This window comes from Engraulis encrasicolus, chromosome 12 (assembly GCF_034702125.1).
Source record: "Engraulis encrasicolus isolate BLACKSEA-1 chromosome 12, IST_EnEncr_1.0, whole genome shotgun sequence".
NCBI lineage: Eukaryota > Metazoa > Chordata > Actinopteri > Clupeiformes > Engraulidae > Engraulis > Engraulis encrasicolus.
The window spans coordinates 18,345,862-18,368,361 of NC_085868.1; the positions used below are offsets into that span (position 1 = coordinate 18,345,862).

Consider the following 22,500-nt stretch of genomic DNA (forward strand, 5'->3'; position numbering starts at 1 on the left):
TCTTTCTATTTGTGTTTTCACCAGGGAATCCCATTCCCAGGGGGGTACATCACCAACCCCAAACCAACACCTACAGTACCACTCCACAAAAAAACACAAATACCACTTCCTTCCACCTCTCCCACATGGCTTTCCTCATCCTGTTTGTCCTTTTGTCTCCTCCCCAGCCACCACCTACTGCCATCCAGGGCTGGGCTGGGACAAAAAGTCAGACAGGGCATTTTCCGCCAAGACCGGTCCGCCAAGCATTGACAGTGACAATGAAGCCCATGACAACACTTGTAATCCTCTATTGTAAGCTACTTTGAACACAACAGCCAGAATGAATATTTAAACGTGACTAAGAGAGGTCAGCTGTGGCAGCATGAGGACTGATACCACTACATTAAGGGGAGGAACAGGCCAAAAACATCAACAGTCCACCAGGCCAATGCCCTGTGTGCCTTAGGGCCAATCCAGCCATGCTGCCATCGTCCTGTTGGCGATTTACTGGCATTCACACTACAGAGACTGCCGTTAGTCTCTCTTCAGTCTTTCTATTTTTCTGCTTTTTGACTCAAACCAACCAAGTCTTTCTTATTCCTAATTAGCACATTTTCTTAGGCGTAATTAACACATTCCTGTGTGTAGTTAAGGATGTCATCACCATTCACCACCATCTTAATGACTCTCACGCCAATTCAGACCTTGACACACCTTGACCCAAGGCCAATTAGCCTTTTTCACAATTCCGTCAAACAAGTTCCATTACGAAGTGTAGCGTGGACAGTGACTACGGGTTTCCAAGGAAAGCAGTGGGGTGTAACTTTATGTCTGTGCCACAAACTAAAGGTGTCTACCGCCACACCTTGACCACTCAATTGTGATTATTTGACTTTATATGATTATTCTGATTATTATTCTGATTATTATTATTCGATTATGACAGAGATGAAGCAGACTCTTAGTAGAATAGATTCATGTTTTCAAGCAGCAAACATAAGTCCAGTTGTCTACAACTAGATGGTCTAGCCACATGAATTATCACCATTGTAGAGCAGAGGTGTAAAACTCATATTGACTAAGGGACAAAATATAAATCTGGAACGAAGTTGCGGGCCAAAGTCAATAGTTATGTAAAAAAAATTGACTAAATTCTCATAGTTTCATTTCACACTTACTCTTTCTCAACATACACTCACCGGCCACTTCATTAGGAACACCTCTCTAGTGCTGGCTTGGACCCCCTTTTGCCTTCAGAACTGCCTGCAATACTTGGGTAGGCTGTGGCATTTCAACAAAGATAACTTGGTACTAATTATGCCATTATATCCCCAGCCTGAAACGTTGATGTAAGGCAGGGTTGACCCATGTTTTCATGTTGTTGACGCCAAATTCTGACCATTCCACCTGAGTGTTGCAGTTGATATCAAATCTCATCAGACCAGGCAACATTTTTCTGATCTTCTAGTGTCTTTTATGGTGAGCCTGTCCAAATTGTTGCCTCATTTTCCTGTTCTTAACTGACAGGAGTGGCACCAAATGTGGTTTTCTGCTGCTATAGCCCATTTGCCTTAAGATTTGATGTCCTGTGTAATCATAGAGTCTCTTATGCATACCTCGGTTGTAATGAGTGGTTATTGGACTTAATGTTGCCTTTTTATCAGCTCAAATCAGTCTGGTCATTTTCCTCTGACCTCTACCATCAACAAGGCATTTTTGCCCACAGAATCGATGCTCACTACATTTTTTTCTTTTTCTTACCATTCTTTGTAAACCCTAGAGATGATTGAGTGTGAATATCCCAGTAGATCTGTATTTTCTGAAATACTCAAATCAAGCCCTTTTAGCTTGACAGCCATGCCATGTTTAAAGTCATTCAATAACCTTTCTTCCCCATTATGATGCTCGGTTTGAACTGCATGAGATCATCTCAACCATGTCTACATGCAAAATGCATTGGGTTGCCTCAATGAGCAGTTGTAACAGGTGTTGCTAATATAGTGGCCGGTGAGTGTATATGGTAGTTCAAATGTGCCTGCACATATTCTTTTGCATATAGCTGTGACCTGGGTCCACTCATATTCCTGTGACATAGCCAGAGGCGTCCCCCGCTAAGGAGCTACATGGTCTGAACGCTACATGGTCACCACCCTTCTTCAGACAGCGCCATGTACATCAAGACAGCTGAAGAGGATTGATGAGCTGATGTCATGGGCAAGAATGAAGATCAAGCCCTCCAAGTCCCGTAGCCTGTCACTCAGGAGAGGAGTCAGGAACGACGGCACCACCTTTGTCATCGGAGGAGAAAAGATCCCACTACTCGCAGAGCAACCCATCAAAAGCCTAGGGAGGTAAGCAGATGGGGAAAGCTGTCATGAAGCAGCTCTCAGATGGCCTGGCGAGGATCGACCAAAGCCAACTCCCGGGGAAGGTCTGGTGCTACCAATTCACTCTCTACCAGAGAGTAATGTGGCCCCTGAAAATGAGCGAGATCCCCTCATTGTCCATGAGTAAGATGGATGGGAAAGCCAACTCATTCATCCGAAAGTGGTTGGGGCTGCCACGGTGCCTCTCTGACACTGGCCTGTTCGGGAGAAACATGCTCCAGCTACCATTGAAATCTCTGCAGCTGGGGTACAGGCAAGAAAAGACCAGGTTGGTGCTCGAGCTTCGGGAGTCCACAGACGAGTCAGTGAGGAAAGCCGATGCCAGGGTCCTAACTGGCCGCAAGTGGAATGCCCAGACAGAGGTCGACCAAGCTGTTAGTGTGGTATGAATTGTCTGAAAAACAGCTCCCGTAGGATTTTGATGCTAAAATTGATTTTATTGTTTCATTTGCTTCATTTGGGGTCCTACTATTGAAAAATTATGGGTTTCGAATTTTCTGACCCCGTTATACCCCTCCTCTAGGGGGCGCTTTTTGGCCCTGGCCAGTATAGCTACCGAACTCGTATATCTACTAATAATTATCACATTTTCACAATCTTTGTGTCAATTACAGGGTTATTGATGATGCTGATTCCATTTATGACAGTTTCATTATGGTCAGTAGTTGCTATTACACATATTTCGGAGATTTAAAGGCTATTTTGTCCACCTACAAGCCTCCTGTGGGGGATATGACTACTATGGCATCCGTCTCATTGGATCTGTGCACATAATATAAATAATAAAGATTTCAATTCTATTAGTGTCAGTACTGTGAGAAAATGAGGGGTTTCAAATTTTATGACCCTTTATGGCCCTCCTCTAGGGGGCGCTTTGTCACCTCGGCCAAGATACATAGTGCAACCATAAATGCAGCAATAAAGATCCGATTTTCACAATAATGGTATCAAATTAGGGGTTGTGGAGGATCCTGAATCCATTCATAGCAGTTCTACTGTGATCAGAAGTTGTTATGACTCATTTTTAGGTTGAGGTCAAGAATTGTCATTCTTTAATTGATGAGATTGGTCAATAACACGATTAAAAATGAATATACCAGGATCCCCTTGAAATAAAGACTAAATATCAACTAACCAGAGGGGGTTGTGTGCTTTCAGGAAGTTGATGCTGACCAACTGTGTAATTTGTATGTGAACAACAACAGTAGCTGTGTTTAATATAGTGCCTTTTTGGTTGGAGTTAAAGGCCCCATTTTTGAAGTAACAGTTTCGAAGTGAAAAAGATCATGTGCTGTAATGGTAATATCAACTAATTCATAAAAAATTGCATGAACATGAATAGTAACCAGCCTGCTTGAACATAAATCCCTTCCTTGAAAACCACACCACTTCTTTCTATCTAAGGAAGAATTGGGCAGACACTAAAAAAACAACTGATCACTGAGGAGTGCTGGTCATTAAGGAGTGCTGCTTCACTTGTTAAGCAGGTGCATGTTGGCACAAGGAAATAAGTCACTTCAAGATATGATCAAACTAAACGCGCAGTTGCAACCATAGCATCAACAATTAGAACTCTGGTTCAGCTTGTGTACTGTCAGTCATTTGAAGGGACACCAGCATTTCACCTGTAGCTCTTTCAACAGCATGCATGAGGCTCAGCAGTTGGTATATAGAGAGGTACATCTATAGTGCACATGGAGCATGGTACAAATAACATTTTATGCTGTAATTTTCAATTGTCTCCTCTAGTTTAGGCACAAGCTCACAAGCCTGCTTCCATGTGTAATAAGGAAGTAAAGTATCTCTGGAGTCTCTCCTGAATGAAATGTTCAAACTATTTCGGACCTTTCTCTGAAGAGGAGACTGAAGTGCAAATGAATTGCCAGTGCAGTAGAGCTTAATTGAATTATTCATCTTCACAGCTTTTGCCCTTGATCTGATGGCAACATGTCACCTAAGCTGGGAGTGTTCAGAATGCACAGACTTGCTGGATTGAGGGGAGCGGTACAATTACTGCATCACAATATGAGCAAGATGTGGTGTTGTGGTGACAAGACAAAGGCAGTGGCATCTTCACTCAGTCCTACTTTCCCACCATGACACTTGAGCTTCCTACTCTAGGTTTTGATCTGTGAACGAATGACTGAAGGGAACCTCTGATTTGGCCGCAACAAAATCACCTTACTGTAGAACATAGGATCATCTTGTTTCAGAGCATTAATCTGAGCAAGATGGACTGCCATGAGGCGAGCATAATTCAGGAGATCATATGCAAAGAAGTACTTGATAAGGTTCCTCATGACAGCCAGATAACCTTCCCAGTCCACTGGACAACAAGCACTAATGATATGTTGAAGACTCTCCACTTGCTCTTATAGGTGTTGTACAAGAAACTGAGCAAACTCTAGTGTCTTCTCCTGATTGAAGAGGTTGGGTATTTTCCAAATAAAAGGCCTAGATGTTACTCTGCAATTGCAATGCAACTGGACTGAGCAGGACATTGCATCAAAGGAAATGGCATCAAATCTCATCACAATAATAGCCAGGCTAGTTGGGATGTGATATGCAAGGGCCAGTGTTGGGCAAGTTACTTTGAAAAAGTAACTAGTTACTAGTTACTAGTTACTTCTCCAAAAAAGTAACTGAGTTACTTCCTGAGTTACTCCGGTATCAAAGTAACTAGTTACCAGTAAAAGTAACTATTGCGTTACTCGCCCCCCCGACCATGTTTCATAAACCACATAGAGAAGGACGGTAAAGACAGGTAACGATACAAACAACAATTTATTGCAACATAATAAACCAAAGCCACTGGATGGACAATATATAGCCTATATATATATATATTTTTATAAAAGAAAATAACACATTTTAATAGGCTTATTTAAATTCAACTGAAAATGTGCATGTTAAATCCAACTTTAAATTACTACTAAATGTAGTATTTACATTTTAATTATTACTAAATGCTATCCTTTCAAACAAGACCAGAGATTTTCTATCTAAACTGTCTCTGACAAGACTACGATTACGTCATTTTGTAGTTCACAGAGTCGTGAAGCAGTAAAAGACGCGACCTGTGACGCGACCACAAAATGCGGAAGTAGCCACTTTGCGTCTTTATCTCGAAGCGTACGAGTAGAGTTTGTGTTGTTATCAGCGAACTATCAGCGAGCTATTTCATCGTGGTTAGTGAGAAGTTGAATCATGATGAAGTTCTGAGCATGTTATTTGCCTATTCTGACTCTGAAGGACAGTTTTTATGTCACGAGGAGGATAATGATCGGACGAGTACTCTTTGTTTACCGCGGCGAAACTTCCGAAGGCAGTGATGCCGACATGCGAAGCAAGGATGTTCTCTAAGCACACACACACATTGAAACTCATTCGGTGACTTTATCCGATCTCAAGTGAGTCGGCGGTAGTGGCGAATGCAGTCGTAGTGTCCATACAGGTAGTCCTATTGGTGGAGGAATTAGGGGTGAGAGTGGTTCTGGTAATGTTAGCTTGCGCTCCCTCCATTCAGCCCCCGGTGATGCGGGTAGCCACCTATCCGGACGCAAACGCAACAATCCTGGGATCAGACAAACACTGTTCACCAAGCAGCACACACACACACTCATTCTGTCCCTCTTTCTGACTTCTACTGGGTGGATGGCAGCGGCGAACGTGGCCATATGACCATATGGAGAGGTTTTGGTAATAGAACGCACGGTGACGACGCATAGGCTACCCAAACAGTAACGTGCAGTAACGGAGTGTATGAAATTGTAACGGCGTTATACTGACAGTAAGAATAATTAGTTAGATTATCCGTTACTGAAAAAAGTAACGGCGTTAGTAACGCCGTTTATTTAAACGCCGTTATTCCCAACACTGGCAATGGGCCCAGATGTGTGCTTTCCCACCAAAGATTCCACGGAGAGCTGCTGAAGAGCATGAACCACTTTCAATGGAGCATACAATGCCTCTTCCATCAATTGTTTTCCCCCAAGAGCAAACAGTGCAGCAAACACTGCATACCTATGTGCAAAACACCTGCTCTCAGAATCCAGTCACCATTGCCCAGTGACCGCTGAATCTCAAGAGCATGCAAGAGCAAAGGTGACTCCTAAAGAGTTCTCCTCTATGAGTCTCAAATGGCTGGGATATCAGTGGAGATTTGGTGGAGCAAGTATGGATGACTTCATACAACCAATTTCTTGGGATTTTTGGTAGTTTGTTCATTTATGGACAGAATGAGAGCATCATGGTCAGTTTCCTCTTATGTGCCTAGCTGCTGCTGCTCATTCTTATTTGTGTGCCTTTCTCACTTTCTGTGGTGTTGGTTGGATCTGTTGCTAACTAATTGGCAAGTGTCCATGTATGAGTGAAGGCTTTGGATAGTGTAGTCCACGTGTCTCTGTTTGAAAGTTGTAAATCGAACTGGCCTGGTCCTGATGATTGGTTGCTGCAAGTGTTTTACATCAAACCTGAGATATGGGGACAAGAGCTCCTCCGGGATGACAAGGAGTTGGTTGACAGCATCTAGTGTAAATATTTATCTCTTTGATTTGCATTACAACCACTGTGCCATGGAATGTGTTCTGTCCAGTGGGGTTTTTCTAGAAGTTTAAGTTTGTAAATTACAGTTGTAATTGTTTAAAAAAAAAAAATCAGGTGAACAAAACTCGCCAGCCTCGTTCATGTTTTGCAGAACACCTTGTTCTAATAGTGTTTTCGAGTCCAATTATTCTTTGATAGTCAGTGCCAATATAAGCATCCATAGAGAAATAATGACTTCAGTTGCTCTGGTAGCATTGGTCACCTTTGGTGTACACACACATTTAGACAGTTATTATCTTCTGTTAAACGGTTTTGTTTAACAGGTGGCCTCAACCTGAAAATGAGTCATAACAACTTCTGATCACAGTAGAACTGTCATAAATGGATTCAGGATCCTCCATAACCCCTAATTTGATACCATTATTGTGAAAATAGGATCTTTATTGCTGCATTTATGGTTGCACTATGTATCTTGGCCGAGGTGACAAAGCGCCCCCTAGAGGGGGGGCATAAAGGGGTCATAAAACTTGAAACCTATCATTTTCTCACAGTACTGATCCTAATAGAATTGAAATCTTTATTAGTTATATTATGTGCACAGATCCAATGTGACTGATGCCATAGTAGTTATATCCCCCACACGAGGCTTGTATGTGGACAAAATAGCCTTTAAATCTCCAAAATATGTGTAATAGCAACTTCTGACCATAATGAAACTGTCATAAATGGACTCAGCATCATCAATAACCCTCTAATTGACACCAAGATTGTGGAAATGTGATAATTATTAGTAGATATATGGGTTCGGTAGCTATACTGGCTAGGGCCAGAAAGCGCCCCCTAGAGGAGGGGTATAACGGGGTCAGAAAATTCGAAACCCATCATTTTTCAATAGTAGGACCCCAAATGAAGCAAATGAAGCAATAAAATCAATTTTAGCATCAAAATCCTACGGAATGACATCTCATACCACACTATGTCAGTCGGCTGCAACCAGGGATTAAAATTAGCGTCGTCCCGTCGTCCCGGGGCCGTATTGAATTGCCATCGGGACGATAAGATATTTATTTTGGGACGACCTCGGGACGACGAGAATTTCGGCTGACTGCATTTAAAAAAAAAAAAAAAAAAGTTTGCATTAAAAAAAGTTTCCATAGGCTACATTTGTAGGCTAAATCAGAGTGGTGCTTGGTCGGAACATAACATTTAGGATGTGAAAGGAATGGGACTGGCTGCTGGCGACCTCGCGTGTGTGTCGTTTTACGATTGAGAGAATTGCTTTAATTGTTGCCGAATGTTGGGCTGCACTGTTTGCTTACGACTCAGCATCACGCGAAAGCATGGGCGAGAAAATATTACAAGTAGCCTGCTTTTCTTGCTTTCACACAAGGCTGTAGTAGACTCTGCTAGTTGGCCTCCGTTACACGAGCATCTTGCATGCACCTGTGTTACTAAAACTAAGAACGGCACGGTGATTAGGATTTCGCCCCTTCATTCTTTAAAAAAATGCAACATGGAGCGGCGTTTCCGTGGCTTAGGCTATCTAGTGGTCGTCCTCTAAAAATTCATAACTTATGTAGACCGTTTCACCAGCTCCTCCTCATTGCATGTTGTTTTAACGACGTGGAAATGTCCATGATCAAGTCTACTCGAATCAACTATGCGCGAAGAAACACTTCACATCGACTGCTAGCCAAACTGCGCGTGTAGTCATCATTCGGGGATGTCTAGTCAAAAGGCTTTATGAATCATTGAAACATTCTTGAAAGACAGCTTGAAGATGGGAGATAGAGAGAGAGCGGGAGGTGTGTGCCTGTCGGGCGCCGGCCCGTGTGACGGTTGGCGACACTGGGAGAGAGAGGGAGAGGGAGAAGTTGGATGATCAAATAGCCTAACTCTTAAACAACGCTCTGCAACCTGTTAAATCCCTCTTGGCATATAGCCTATGTTAACAAATGATCAATCGCTATCTTTGTGAGGAGAAATGGATTCGTTGGGTGTAGCCTACAAATGTATCACTTGTAGCCTGGCTGTTCATTCCCTTGGTCATGGTGACGGGAGGAGACTTTGGCGATAGTGCGCACTCTGCGCTCATCTGTCACAACATGGATGTTGCAAACTGAGCGGCACACTATTGTCAAAGTAAATCAAACTTAGGCTACACTTGTTATTCAGCCTACAGGAAATGTGTTTTGTTGGCTTCCAAACTATTTATTTTTTTAATTTCTAAATAAATGTAAGCCTAGACTTGCATGATGGATAGAACAACGTTATGTAGCCTTGGCCTATCAAAGGGTAAAAATTCTTTACATTATGGAATTTTATGCCTCATTGTGAAGCTATGGTACCAAGTCCAATGCCATTTATTTTTTTCTCTCTTGAAAACATGTGCCCCTCTGACCCAGGCAGGCATCACTGCTAGGTGTTTGGTTTAATGCCCAACAAGTTGCTGACAGTATGCCAAAAAGCACCAGTAGCCTACACCTCCAGTCAGTGATAAGCCTATTTCTTTAACCATGTTTCAATATAATAGGCCTACAGTAACCAGTGGCCAGACATTTGTCTTTAGGATGGACCGTCCATCTTTTCAGTGCCTTGTCCGACAGCATTAAGCCAGACACTGGTTGATTAAAATGCTTTAAAATGCATGAAATAGCATCTAAAAAACACACATTTTCTTGGGGGAGAAACCCCCAAACCCCCCGTCCAAAAATATGTCAGTCTTTTCACTGCCGCAGAATGGTCACCCTAGAAAAATATCAACATTTTCGGGACGTTTCGGGACGGTTCACAATAATTTTCGGGACGGTTCCGGGACGGTTGTGAAAAAAGTTAATTTTAATCCCTGGCTGCAACACAAGGAAATCATGGGAAGAGTCCAGGTAGGAAGAGCAGGCCTAGGATGGGGAGATGCACCACGCTTCTGGTCCAAGGCCCACCGCAAGGAAAGGAGATGGTGGTGGCGGAGGTGACAAGGATGGAGGAAGACCGCTAGACAACCTGGGAGGGAATCTCAAACAGAAACATCAGTTGGTCAGACATATGGAAGATCCCACAGTCAAGACTCAGCTTCCTTATCCGCTCAAAGTATGACACGCTTCCCTGTCCTCGGAACCTCAGCCAGTGGTTCGGAAATGAGGAATGTTGTGCACTCTGCAGTGCTCCCAGCGCAAGCCTCCAGCACATCTTGTCAGGCTGCAAAATCGCACTCTCTCAGGGCCGCTACAGATGGCGCCATGACCAGGTCCTGAGAAAGCTAGCCGAGGTGCTGGAGGAGTGCAGACAGGGTAGCAGAATACCATCGCCTGCAGAGGACTCTACCATCTTTATTGCGGAAGGAGGAATTCGAAGCATCAGGCAGAAAGAAACAACAAGGCCCTTCACTCCCGGCCAGGAGTGGAGCATGAAGGTTGAGTTGGATAGAAAGCTTCACTTTCCCACAGAGATCACCACCACATCTCTCCGGCCAGACATAGTGGCTTGGTCTGCAAAGGCAAGAGCGGTAGCTCTTATAGAGCTCACTGTACCATCGGAGGAAGGGATTGAGGCAGCCTTTGAACGGAAAAAGGCCAAGTACACCGAACTGGCTGCGGAGTGCCGGGAGGCGGGCTGGAAGACTTCCATATATCCAGTCGAAGTTGGATGCCGAGGCTTTTTGGGGCTGTCAACCATACGCCTTCTGAAGGATGTGGGAGTCACTGGAGGAAGGCTAAAGAAGGCAACTAAGGAGCTGGCAGAGGAGGCAGAAAAAGGTAGCTTTTGGCTCTTGCTGCGGAGGAAGGACAGGAGCTGGGGGAATAACAACTAACCCCCAGAAAACAGCCGCAGGGATAACATCTATCAGCTGCAGGGGGTGACAGGGAGACGTCCCTGTCACTGCCCCGCCACCGTAGACGTTTCGGGATTAAAGGGGCGAAACGTTGATGAAACGGTGGTTCCCGACTGATGACCCTGCAGCTGACCCATGGGCACCGGAGGAGGTGCGACAGGCAGCAATGCCCAGCAGGATGTAACACCTTCCTGTACAAATCCTGACATCCTTACATTTTTGACACAGAAGGTGTACTCCATAGAGATTACTTTGAAATTCATCCACTTGTTTCACTAACTAAACACTCTGTGTGTGTGCAATTGAGTGGGCCAATCCTGGTGATATATAGGTTTCTAAATATATCTCGAAGCACGTAAACAGTAGTTAAAGCAAACCCCATTTAAGTGCGTGCGTGCGTGCGTGCGTGCGTGCGTGCGTGCGTGCGTGCGTGCGTGCGTGCGTGCGTGCGTGCATGTGTGTGGACTTTCTCATGTAAACCCCCGACAATTGGTGCTGTATGGTAGCCTCCAGAGCTGGTGTCTGAATGTGGGAATTTGTATGTGTCTGCATGTGCATTTAGAAAGCGTTTTGAGGCTTGAATTTTCAAGAAAGTGTAAGTAGGCAGGCAGTCACAGAAACACAGGGTGGCGAGCATGCTGGATTGTTTTGTATTTTTTTTCCTACATGTTTGAGTATGTAGTGTGTGTGTGTGTGTGTGTGTGTGTGTGTGTGTGTGTGTGTGTGTGTGTGTGTGTGTGTGTGTGTGTGTGTGTGTGTGTGTGTGTGTGTGTGTGTGTATGAGAGAGAGAGAGAGAGTGTGTAGTGTGAGTGTGCGTATGCGTTTGTGTGTGTGTGTGTGTGCGGTGCGTGTGAGTGTGCGGCGTGCATGTTTGTGTGTGTGTGTGTGTGCGGCGTGTGTGTGTGTGTCATTCCCCATTGTCGTTCTCCTACAACAGGCACGAGTTGTTGGCCGGTGGGGGCCTGCAGGCAATAGCAATCATACTCATTAAGGACTCTTCCAACACACACACACACACACACACACACACACACACACACACACACTTAATTAGTGTGTCCAACAGCCAAAAACGGACTAGCAGCAAACAGGAAAAGCATCGTAATCAGTGTAGTGTAATGTAAATTAGCAACAGGCTACCCGTGTGGTGTAGTGCATCAGTGGTGATGATTATTGGAGAGCCTTGGACTTTGGAGTTATTTTTATGCAGGTTCTCCTTATCAGACAATAGTTAGTACATGTCCATCATCTACTCCAGGTGTTCCCAAGCATTTTCTGCAGCAAACCCCCTTTTGGACTTCAGAATATGTTCGCTTTCTCAATGCCCAGTGTCCTAGCCTTGCTAGGATGTGAAACGCCCAGTTATTGGATACTCTTTGGTGAACTCTGGAGTATCCAATCACAGGGCGTTTCATGTCCTAGCAAGGCTAGAACACTGGGCATTGAGATGGGGGCCATGTGTGTTCCATGAGACTTCCATGGTCTTCCTAGCTGGACCTTGCAATCTATTGTGGTGCAGTCAAGAATAGATGTTGCAATATCATTAGCTCATGCTGCAGTAATAAGTATAACGGAGACCAACTAGCAGAGTGTGGCGTGGAACGTTAGTAAACCTCCCTCACGAAGTAATACAGTGCGGTAGCGTTGAGCTAGGACCGGCCCTTTAGCTCAGCACGCTCATACAGTACAGCGCCTCCCATTCCCGAACCGATGTAGTTGACGAGGTGGCAGGTTCGCATCCCCGAGGGGGACGAACCTTGTGGGAACACCTCCGTCACTTAAGGCTTGTAATTTCAATTTGCCACCTTCATTTTGTGTTGGAATGATGGGCACAAACACACACACACACACACACGCATATACGTACACATGCACACACACACACACACACACACACACACACACACACACACACACACACACACACACACACACACACACACACACACACACACACACACACACACACACAAGCACGTACATACACACGCATGCACACACACAAAGGCACGTACACACATTACATTACATTACATTACATTGCATTTGGCAGACGCTTTATAACCAAAGCGACTTTCAAAAGAGGACATAATCAAGCCAACATCACAAGCAAATACAAAGTGCACAGGAGATATACAGAACAACAAGTGCAGTTGCAAAGAGGGGTTAGTTGGTTTTTTTGTTGTTTTTTTTTAAATATAAAGAGTAAATAACGAGTACACACACACACAAACACACACTCACAAACTAAACTAAACTAAACTAAACATCATGTCAGGAGTCTGCCCTGGGGCAAGGCCAGTTCAAGCATTAGTCTAGTAGATTCTCTCGAAAGAGGAATGTCTTTAGTTGTTTCTTGAAAGCTGCAAGAGATGTGCTCAGTCTTGCTGCCTCTGGGAGACTGTTCCACCACTTTGGTACCACAACGGAGAACAATCTTGACTGGGAGTACCTAGAGCGACTGGATGGCAGAGCCAGACGGCTTGTGCTGGATGAGCGCAGTTCTCTTCCAGTAACATAAGGCGTTAGTAGGTCCTTCAGATAAGCTGGGGCCGTTCCTGTGATGGTTTTGTAGGCAAGGGTCAATGCCTTGTGCTTGATCCGGGCGGCGATCGGTAACCAGTGCAACTCAATAAATAGAGGAGTAACATGGGTCCTTTTGGGTTGATTGAAAATCAACCGTGGCGCCGCATTCTGGATCATCTGCAGAGGCTTTAGCGCACAAGCAGGTAGACCTGTCATGAGTGAGTTGCAGTAGTCAACGCGGGACAGGACCGTGGCCTGGACCAGTCGTTGTGTAGAATATTGTGTCAGCACAGGTCTGATATTCCGTACGTTGGACATCTGGATTCGACAGGTCCGGGTGACCGAGTTGATGTAGTTGGAGCATGACAGCTCATCATCAATCATGACGCCGAGGTTTTTGGCGACTTTGTTTGGGGTCACGATGGTGGAGCCTACCTTGAGGTTGATGTTGTGACTGAGCGACTCTTTAGCTGGGATCACCAGGAGCTCTGTCTTGGCCAGGTTCAGCTGTAGGTGGTGGTCCTTCATCCATGTTGACAAGTCTGTGAGGCAGGCAGAGATGCGTTCCGAAACCGTGGTGTCCTCTGGACGGAACGACAGGTACATCTGGGTGTCATCAGCATAGCAGTGGTAGGAGAACCCATGTGTTTGAATGACACGTCCCAGGGAGGAGGTGTATATTGCAAACAGAAGGGGTCCCAGCACTGATCCTTGGGGTACGCCTGTGGAGAGGGTGTGAGTCGTAGACAACTTCCCTTGCCATGACACACTGAAGGTGCGTCCAGAGAGGTAGGAGTTGAACCATGAGTGGACAACGCCTGTGATTCCCATGGCTCTGAGTATCCTCAGGAGGATCTTGTGGTTGACTGTGTCAAAGGCTGCAGACAGGTCTAGTAGTATGAGGACCGAGGATAGTCCTTCCGTTCTTGCAGTCCTTAGAGCTTCAGTCACTGAGAGTAACGCAGTTTCAGTTGAATGTCCACTTCTGAAACCAGATTGTTTTGGGTCCAGTAATCCGTTCTGGTTTAGGAAGTTGGTGACCTGTTTTGCAACTGCCCTTTCTAGCGTCTTGGATAGGAAGGGAAGCAGTGAGACAGGTCTGTAGTTTTCGACATGAGCAGGGTTCAGTGTAGGCTTCTTCAGTAGTGGTGTCACCCTTGCTTGTTTGAAGGCGGAGGGGACAGTGCCGGAGGAGAGTGAGGAGTTCATGATGGATGTGATTGCTGGGACCACTGTTTGGGCAATGTCTTGAAGAAGGTTTGTGGGCACTGGGTCTAGTAGGCAGGTGGTGGGACGGCTTCTTGTGATGAGTTTGGAAACGTCTTCTTCAGAGAGTGAATTCATGAAGTGTTGCAGGAGTCGCCGTGTTTTCCAGGGGGGTGTCTTCTGGACGGGAGGGCGGCTCACAGAATTGCTTGCTAATATTTGCCTCCTTTCCGTGAAGAAGGTGGCAAAGTTGTCTGGGTTCAGGTCTGTGGGCGGAGGAGGGGGGTGAGGGTTGAGCAGTGACTTGAATGTAGAGAACAACTTACGTGGGTCTGTAGTGTTGCTGATCTTGTCGTTGTAGTAGGTCGTCTTGGCAGCTGTTACAGAGGCGGAGAAGGAGGCTAGTAGAGATCTAAGTTTTTCGAGATCAGATGGGTTGCGGGTTTTGCGCCATTTCCTTTCTGCCGCTCTGAGGGTGGTACGTAGAGCTCGGATGGTCTCTGTCAGCCATGGTCGCGGTTGTGAAGGTCTTGCAGGTTTAGTGACTAGTGGGCACAGGTTGTCGAGGCAGGAGGTCAGTGTGGAGCTAAGCGAATCTGTAGCAGTGTCAACATCGAGTGAGGAGAGCACGCTTGCTGAGGGCAAGGCATCTGCCACCACTGATGCAAAGCTAGTGCGTGACAGGTTGCGTAGATTCTGCCTATATGTGACCAAGGGAGGGGGGGGTGGGTGTAGGGTTGGGTAGGGAGGTGGTGAAATGGAGGAAAAAAATGGTCTGAAACATGCACACACACACACACACACACACACACACACACACACACACACACACACACACACACACACACACACACACACACACACACACACACACACACACACACACAGTGGGGGGAGATGACAGTTGACCTCAGCGACGAGTGACAGACATAACTGTGTCAGAGTGTCAGAAAGGAGCACGCTCCAACATGCTCTCACGCTGCCAATCAGCTCGTCCTTGCTGTCATGTCAACTGCATGACGTACAGTACACGCTCTCATAATAAGGACCTCCTGTAGGAGAACTGATGGGGAGAATATGGGATTTATTTTGTTAATGTAGTAACTTTTGTCATATCAATATAATATTTCAAAGGTTTTTATAATGTAATATAAAGCACTGATACTGTAAACATGAGCTTTAATATTTTTTTTCTTTATGTTCATTGCTTTCTCGTGTTTGTTATATTTATATTCATGTCCATGTTGAATTGTAGGAGGTATTGGAAAATAAGTTACATAATTTTCCACATGGTTTCCAATTGGCCTGTGTCACTGGAATTGTTTAGCCTGGGAAATCCCATGCTGCTTTGCACAATCGTTCCGATCTGAAAGACAGCATGGAATCTGTACCCAGAAAACGTACAAGATAGGTGCCTCTAATCAGAGAAGAGAGAGGGGTGGAGAGGCAATGATTGCAGTTATTTTGAATAGAACTGACACCATTGACTATGGCTGCATATGCTAAATGGTTAAGGTAACTATATTCACACGTTTCGTTTTGTTATTTGTATGCTTTTGCGACGCTATAACGTAACAGGCATGCCAATAAAGCACAATATGGGTTTTCATTTGAGTTTGGAACTTCAATTAATTTCAATGATAGAGTAAGATCAGACCATCTCCCATCGTCCACAGAGACAAATTCCTCATGGCTTTTGCCAGACTGATTGACGAAGTCAACAGTCGGCTATTCGCCCAATGCAGGAAACGTCATGTCTATCGTTATGGGTTATCAATTGTAGATGCAGTATTTCACTGGTACGAACAGTAGTGTGATCCAACAAAGTATTTTGTTTGATAATGGAGAAAATATGAGTTGTACTTTCTTCAGCATGCCATCATGACGTGATGCCATGACCAAACTTTAAATGCACTTCGTCTCACCGGTTTCAAGTTTAGGTTTTGAGATTTTAGAGCTTCGCAACCATATGTGCAAACATGGTTTTCTCTTTGTATGCGTCACCGTAAACAGATGCAAAGTCTGACTACGTTTGGTTACGGACTCTTGCTGTATGGGCACAGATTCACCTTGAATATGTGTGTGTGTGTGCGTGTGTGTATATGTGTGTGTGTGTGTCTGTGCCTGTGTGTGTGTATCTCTCTTTCTGTCTCTCTTTGTCTGTCTCTCTCTCTCTCTCTCTCTCTCTCTCTCTCTCTGTATGTGTGTGTATGTCTGTCTATCTGTCTGTGTGTGTGTCTGTCTGTCTGTCTATCTGTCTGTGTGTGTGTGTTTTCCTGGACAGACATCTGCCACCACTGCTGTGTCCACTCCAAGGCATGTACGCTGTCCAGCACGGGCCACGTTGAGTGTGTTTGCCCCACCCAGTACGAGGGCCTTCGCTGTGAGCTCGACCGATGCCAACAATGCCAGGGAGCACCCTGCATAGTCGACCATGACTCGGGGGATGTGTCATGCAAGTGAGTTCACACACATACACGTACACACATTTGTACACACACACATACACATATACACATTCATATAAGTGCTATTACATATGCCCTCTGGGTTTTGTTGAAATGATACATGTTATGGTGCATTCCAGACCCAATCCAAACTAGTAGGACTTCTCCCACCTCCTACTAGGAAAAATGCCAGTCAAAGTGGGGCCTCCTTCTGGTGAACTGGGGGAACCTCGCTGTACTCCCACCTCAACAGAATTGAATGATGATGAGGAGGATGGCGGTGCCCATGGAGCCTTCATGTAAAATGTCAATAAATCCGTGAAACTTTATCTCTCTTGTGTGTGGTTCTAGACACAGTCATTTTAACTCAACGTCTTCGTGTTAAAGCATGATATTGTGTCAAAATAAATGTAACATACGCCAGAAATAATTGCTACTGTAGTGTGGTTCATTTGGCTCGTATCAAAACACCTCACTAAAGTTAGTTAAAACGCGGCCGTTGCTATGGTTGTAGAACTCCCACTTCAACTGCCTGGAACAGGAGCTGAAATAAGCAGGTAGGAGAAGTGTGATCTCCTACTAGTTTGGATTGGGTCTGGAATGCACCATTAGTACGTGTTTACAAACCTCCCTTACTACAACTTATAGAGAACATAAAGTCACACTATCAACTAAACAAAGATTTTAGCTTTGGCCCCCGCAAGAGAGGTGGCAAGTTCAAGACTTGGGTCTACCGCAAATACTCGTGTTAGAATCCTACAGTTCGCCATGCCGTGGCCAACCGGTAGGGCACTCGGCTGCCATGCGGCTGACCCGGGTTCGATTATCGGCCCGGGTCGTTTGTCGACCCCTCCCCTTTTCTCTCCCAATTCACTTCCTGTCCACTTCTCACACTGTCCTATCAAATAAAGGCAAAAAAATAATCCTACAGCTCACACACATTCATGCATATTGGACAATGATTCGCGTAATGCCTCTCACCGTTGAGAGCATATCACACTTTTCACAAACATTATCACAATTTTCACACACACACACCTTGACTAAGGTGATTGCTGACTGAGTGACGGGTTCCTCCAGGAAGACCACAAACTGAAGGAGTGAGAGAGCGGGAAGAAATAATTGCATGCAATTTGAGTGTACACCGACGGTTGTGTGTGTGTATTTTTGCATGCTGCTTCCAGTGTGTGACTTATTGATAACGACGGTGAAGTGGTATGAAATATTGAACTGCCTGTGGCGTGTTCAGCTGCATGTGTCTCGTAAGCACACGTGTGTGTGTGTGTGTGCGCTCCCATGTTCTTGCGTGCATGACATGTATGGAAAACCGTTCATTAAATCATGAGCGCTGATGCATGTGGTGTGCTGTGCAGTGCGTATAGGACTGGCACTTAAGCATGTATCATGTATAACACATCCACCCACACACACACACACACACACACACATGCTGCAATGGGTTATGAGTCATCAATACCACACTGAGTCATTGCTCTCCTCAGGCACCACTAACACAAATATAACAAATTTGAAAATGGACTCCCACAGTGAACACCTCGACACAATGAGACACCAGTCACGTCATCAGTATACTCGAACACTGAAAGACGCCCATGGGTCTGAGAAAATTGAGGCCCCTGAAAAGGCCTAATCCCACACAAGTAACCACCACCAATGGGGTAACTACTCAAGGTCCCTTACCAATACGCCATCACCACATGAGCTCACCCAGACCGACCCCCCCTGTTTCCCTCTGGGAATACAATCAAGCACAAAACACATCCAGTTTCCCTAATTGGGTAATACATACACACATCGAACACACGTCGGCTCACCCAAGCCCCTCCCGTTCTGGTTTTGCCCCTCCCCCTGCCCCGCCTCCCTCAGCTGCACCAATGGCAGGATCGCCTCCAGTTGTTGTTGTTTCTTTTTTAATTTGTCAGAAGTCAGTTACGTCTTCCAGAGGTGTCAATCACAGGTGGAGTAAGTGAAAACTCTGCCACAAGTGTTATCCAACCAGCTCTGAATCAGCTGATATAATTATTATTATTATTATTCAAGACAGATAGAGCAGCTGAAGCAGTGAAGTCACCTTTGTTGGAGGGAAACTCTGGCAGGGTTTTTTTTGTTTCTGAATCCGGCTATTTTAATTTGGCAATTAAGCAGTTATATCTCCCCTCACCGCAACTCTCTCTCTTATCTCAGCTAAAATCTATGTCACATTTTCCTTCTAACACAATCAGTAGCTGAACCAAACATCTTATATTGGAATAAGATACTTCAAGCCCGTGCATTTCCTGTATCCATGTGCTGTCAGATGAATGCTCCTTTAGGAGACCTTCGGTGGGAGGCACATCTCATGCAAGCCGTCTCCAAATGCCACAGAAAGGCAATAACAAAGAAAATGGAATATTGTACAAGAACGACCACTAGCTGGTGTGGCCAGGAGTGGCACTGCAGCTATGTTATCGCAGCCAAGTAAATAATGAATGGGTGCCAATGGGGCTGTACACTTCTCATAGAACTATCTGCCCGTGTGATTTTTTCCCTGGAAACAATGGAGTCGCGTTCGATAGATATGAGTAAGTGAAAGCATTTGCCGACACGTTTGCATCTTGTCAAGTGTTAGATTCGTGAAAATGACCCTTATTTCAACTATAGCAATGACATGACACGTGACAATCGACTTTACGGCACTACGCCATTTGTTTTGTAGTTTTAAGTCTGACTTCAGATGTCGATGTGTTTAAAGTTATGTTAGGATTGTTGCAGACACCTGTTATTTATTGCATTTAAGGTGGTGGAAAAGCGGCATGTGTACATGGGGTAAAGGAAATGACTGCGCTCATCCTTACGAATTTGGGCACCTTCAATTAACATGTTGGACGGCGGTGGGGGGTTTTGAGGTGTGTGACCGTAGATGTCTCTGCTAGGATCAGTCAGAGTACGTCTCTCGTCAGCTCTGGTCGTGAATAGTCGCAGAGATTCCTCAGCCGGCAGGTATTAGCCGAATGCTAGCGTGTTGCAGGACAAAACTAACACGTCTTTGGGAGAACAAAGCCATGTCAGGAACCTTTAACTTCACTTCTAATACAACTTCCATGATAAGGTACAGAATGTGCACACATCTTTACAAACCAGAGAACAGAACCGTCACAAATCCCTGCTGAGCCATTTAGCCCAATAGGCTCCCATTCATCTTTTACTTGGCTGCGTTCGCCAACGGGGCTATAATGGGAGCCAATGAGAGATGCCTATCTCATAGCTTAGACAATTTCTGGCAATAAGAAAGAGGGTACAACGCCCCCTTAGGAGACCAAACTTGAGCACACTCCTTTGCGTTGGGTGGGTGGAGCTTTACTCTAGGCTCGTTCGTGACAAAGCAGTGCTGCTTTTGCTAAGCAGCGAGCATGCGCACTTTGTCAGTTTGATGCATTGTGGTTAAAAAATTCTAATCACAATACATCAAAGAAGATGTTTGGCTGAACTAACTGGTGCTCATTGTGTCCAGCTGATGCAGTGTTGGTTGTATCAAAGCTGTGGCAGGATTTAAGTCGTCTGGATTTGGGGTTGATATCAAAGCTTAAACAGGAGGTGAATTATTGAAGTCGGTCTCTGTGTTGCTGCAGGTCTTTGTTGTTGTCTTCGCTGTTGTTTGTTTGTTTTATTTGGCCCCTTTTCCGTTGGCCATTAGCAGAAGTTGTGCCTGCATGTGTGTGTGTGTGTGTGTGTGTGTGTGTGTGTGTGTGTTTATGTGTGTGTCTTTGTGTCTGTGTGTGAAGAGATGTTCACGGTGTGTTTGTTTTTGTTTGAGTGGTCGGAGAAGTTTCCCTGCTTCTACAGATGGATAAAGGCACAAACAGATCTCTCACACACAACAGGCAAACCACAAAGAACAATCGAGAGGGAGGGTGGGAGAGAGAGAGAGAAAGAGAAAGAGAAAGAGATTAGAGCTGTAATAAAACTCGGATGATCTGTTTGGAGAGCCGGATCAAGACCTCATCCGGACAGACCGGATGGCTGTCGTGCATTGATCCACCAAAGGCGGGTCAGATGGAATTTCATTAATATGTCAACAAAATGGCAGTTACAGTGCAAGAAATTATGAAACCGGAATATATATCCCTCTTTAGTTGACTACAACAGCCATTCTCTAATCTCTCTAGTATGTTGTTCAGTCACGAACACTCACTGAGTAAAACGGAACCAACTCCCGCCTCGTCATTGATCGAGCCCGTTTGATCCATCCTGACTCTTGTGGCCAATCGAGTTGCGGATCCCCACACCCAGATATGTGTCCTTCTGACTCTGTTGATGTCTACATTTCTAAATGTTAACAGTGTTCTACCAACGCTTTTACATCTCAGTCTGTAGGCTACTCTTAAGCCAGGCTCAAACTACACGACTAGCGATTGTGTGTCCGATTTTGGCGTCGGGGTGCACCGTACACTAGAAGAGAATCGCAACTGTCAATCTTGTCGCTGCTCGCAGCCACCGAGACAATGCCCGACGTTCTATTTCCAGTCGCAAATATCAAACACTGTTTGATTTCTACGATTTGCGATCTGCGACTCTTTGAGCTGCCAAAGTTCTATCTTAGAACGTCGCTCACGACGAGGAAATCTTTCCCGACAATCGCTTGCGATGGTCCTGGGGGGTAACGTTCCAGCGATTGCCATAACGGGGGTTTTCAGAGGAGAATCGGCGCGATAGTCGTGTACAGTAGTTTGAGCCAGGCTTTAGGGAAATTATAGTCTACTGACGTGACTCTACTATCACGCACTGCGTTACAGTGTAAACATCTTTAAAGCCACTGCTGTCACTCCCCTTGCCCGAGTCAACAGCGCCCTCGGTGAGAGACAAATCTTGACTGAGTTGTTGGTAGCAGCGAATCCCCTATGGATCGGATCACCGCTTAAGTTTCGTTTTTTGCCACGAGTGTGCGAGGCGCAAGGCAACTCGGCAGCGAAAACGAGTGCCCATCTGCTGCTCGCCTCCTGTTTGTCTCTGCTCAACTAGACTTCTGCTCCCAAATATTTGACTTTTAGTCTTCTTAAATACAAACACACATTAATTATTGCAAAATCAGGAAAATGCCGTTTGCTGCCAAAGGCTCTTCGAGTCGTGGTCGCATGTTTAGTGAGGAAACCCAGGTGGGTCGAATTGCAGCATGAGTTTTGGAACTGTGACGATTCAAGTGAGTTCTGTTGATCAAACTGTCTTACTCTTTGATTTATTAACATGAATTGATAAATGGGACAAAAAAGGTGAGGCGCATAGCCACGTAATGGCAGAAACATTTGAAAAAATACATTATCATTATTTATTTTTTATTTATTTTAAATAAGTGATCCAAGTGATCCGAGTGATGCGTCTAATCCGGATACCCTCCTTGGAATGATCCAATTAACCCGGACGTCCCAAAGATTCGAGTTAAGCACCTCCAAAAGAAATGGTCACGGCATGCTTGATTTTGTTTTGAGTGTTCTGAGAAGTCTGATTTTCTACACATGGATGAAGGCACAAACAACTTCACACAGCAGCCACAAAGAGCCATCAAAACACACTCCAGAGAGG

General features: G+C 45.1%; 1 pseudogene; it reads left to right on the forward strand.

Annotated features, from left to right (window-relative positions):
* Positions 1-18,910, forward strand: part of LOC134460381 (low-density lipoprotein receptor-related protein 1B-like) — a 372,315-nt pseudogene extending 353,405 nt beyond the window's left edge.
* The last annotated feature ends 3,590 nt before the right edge of the window (positions 18,911-22,500 follow it).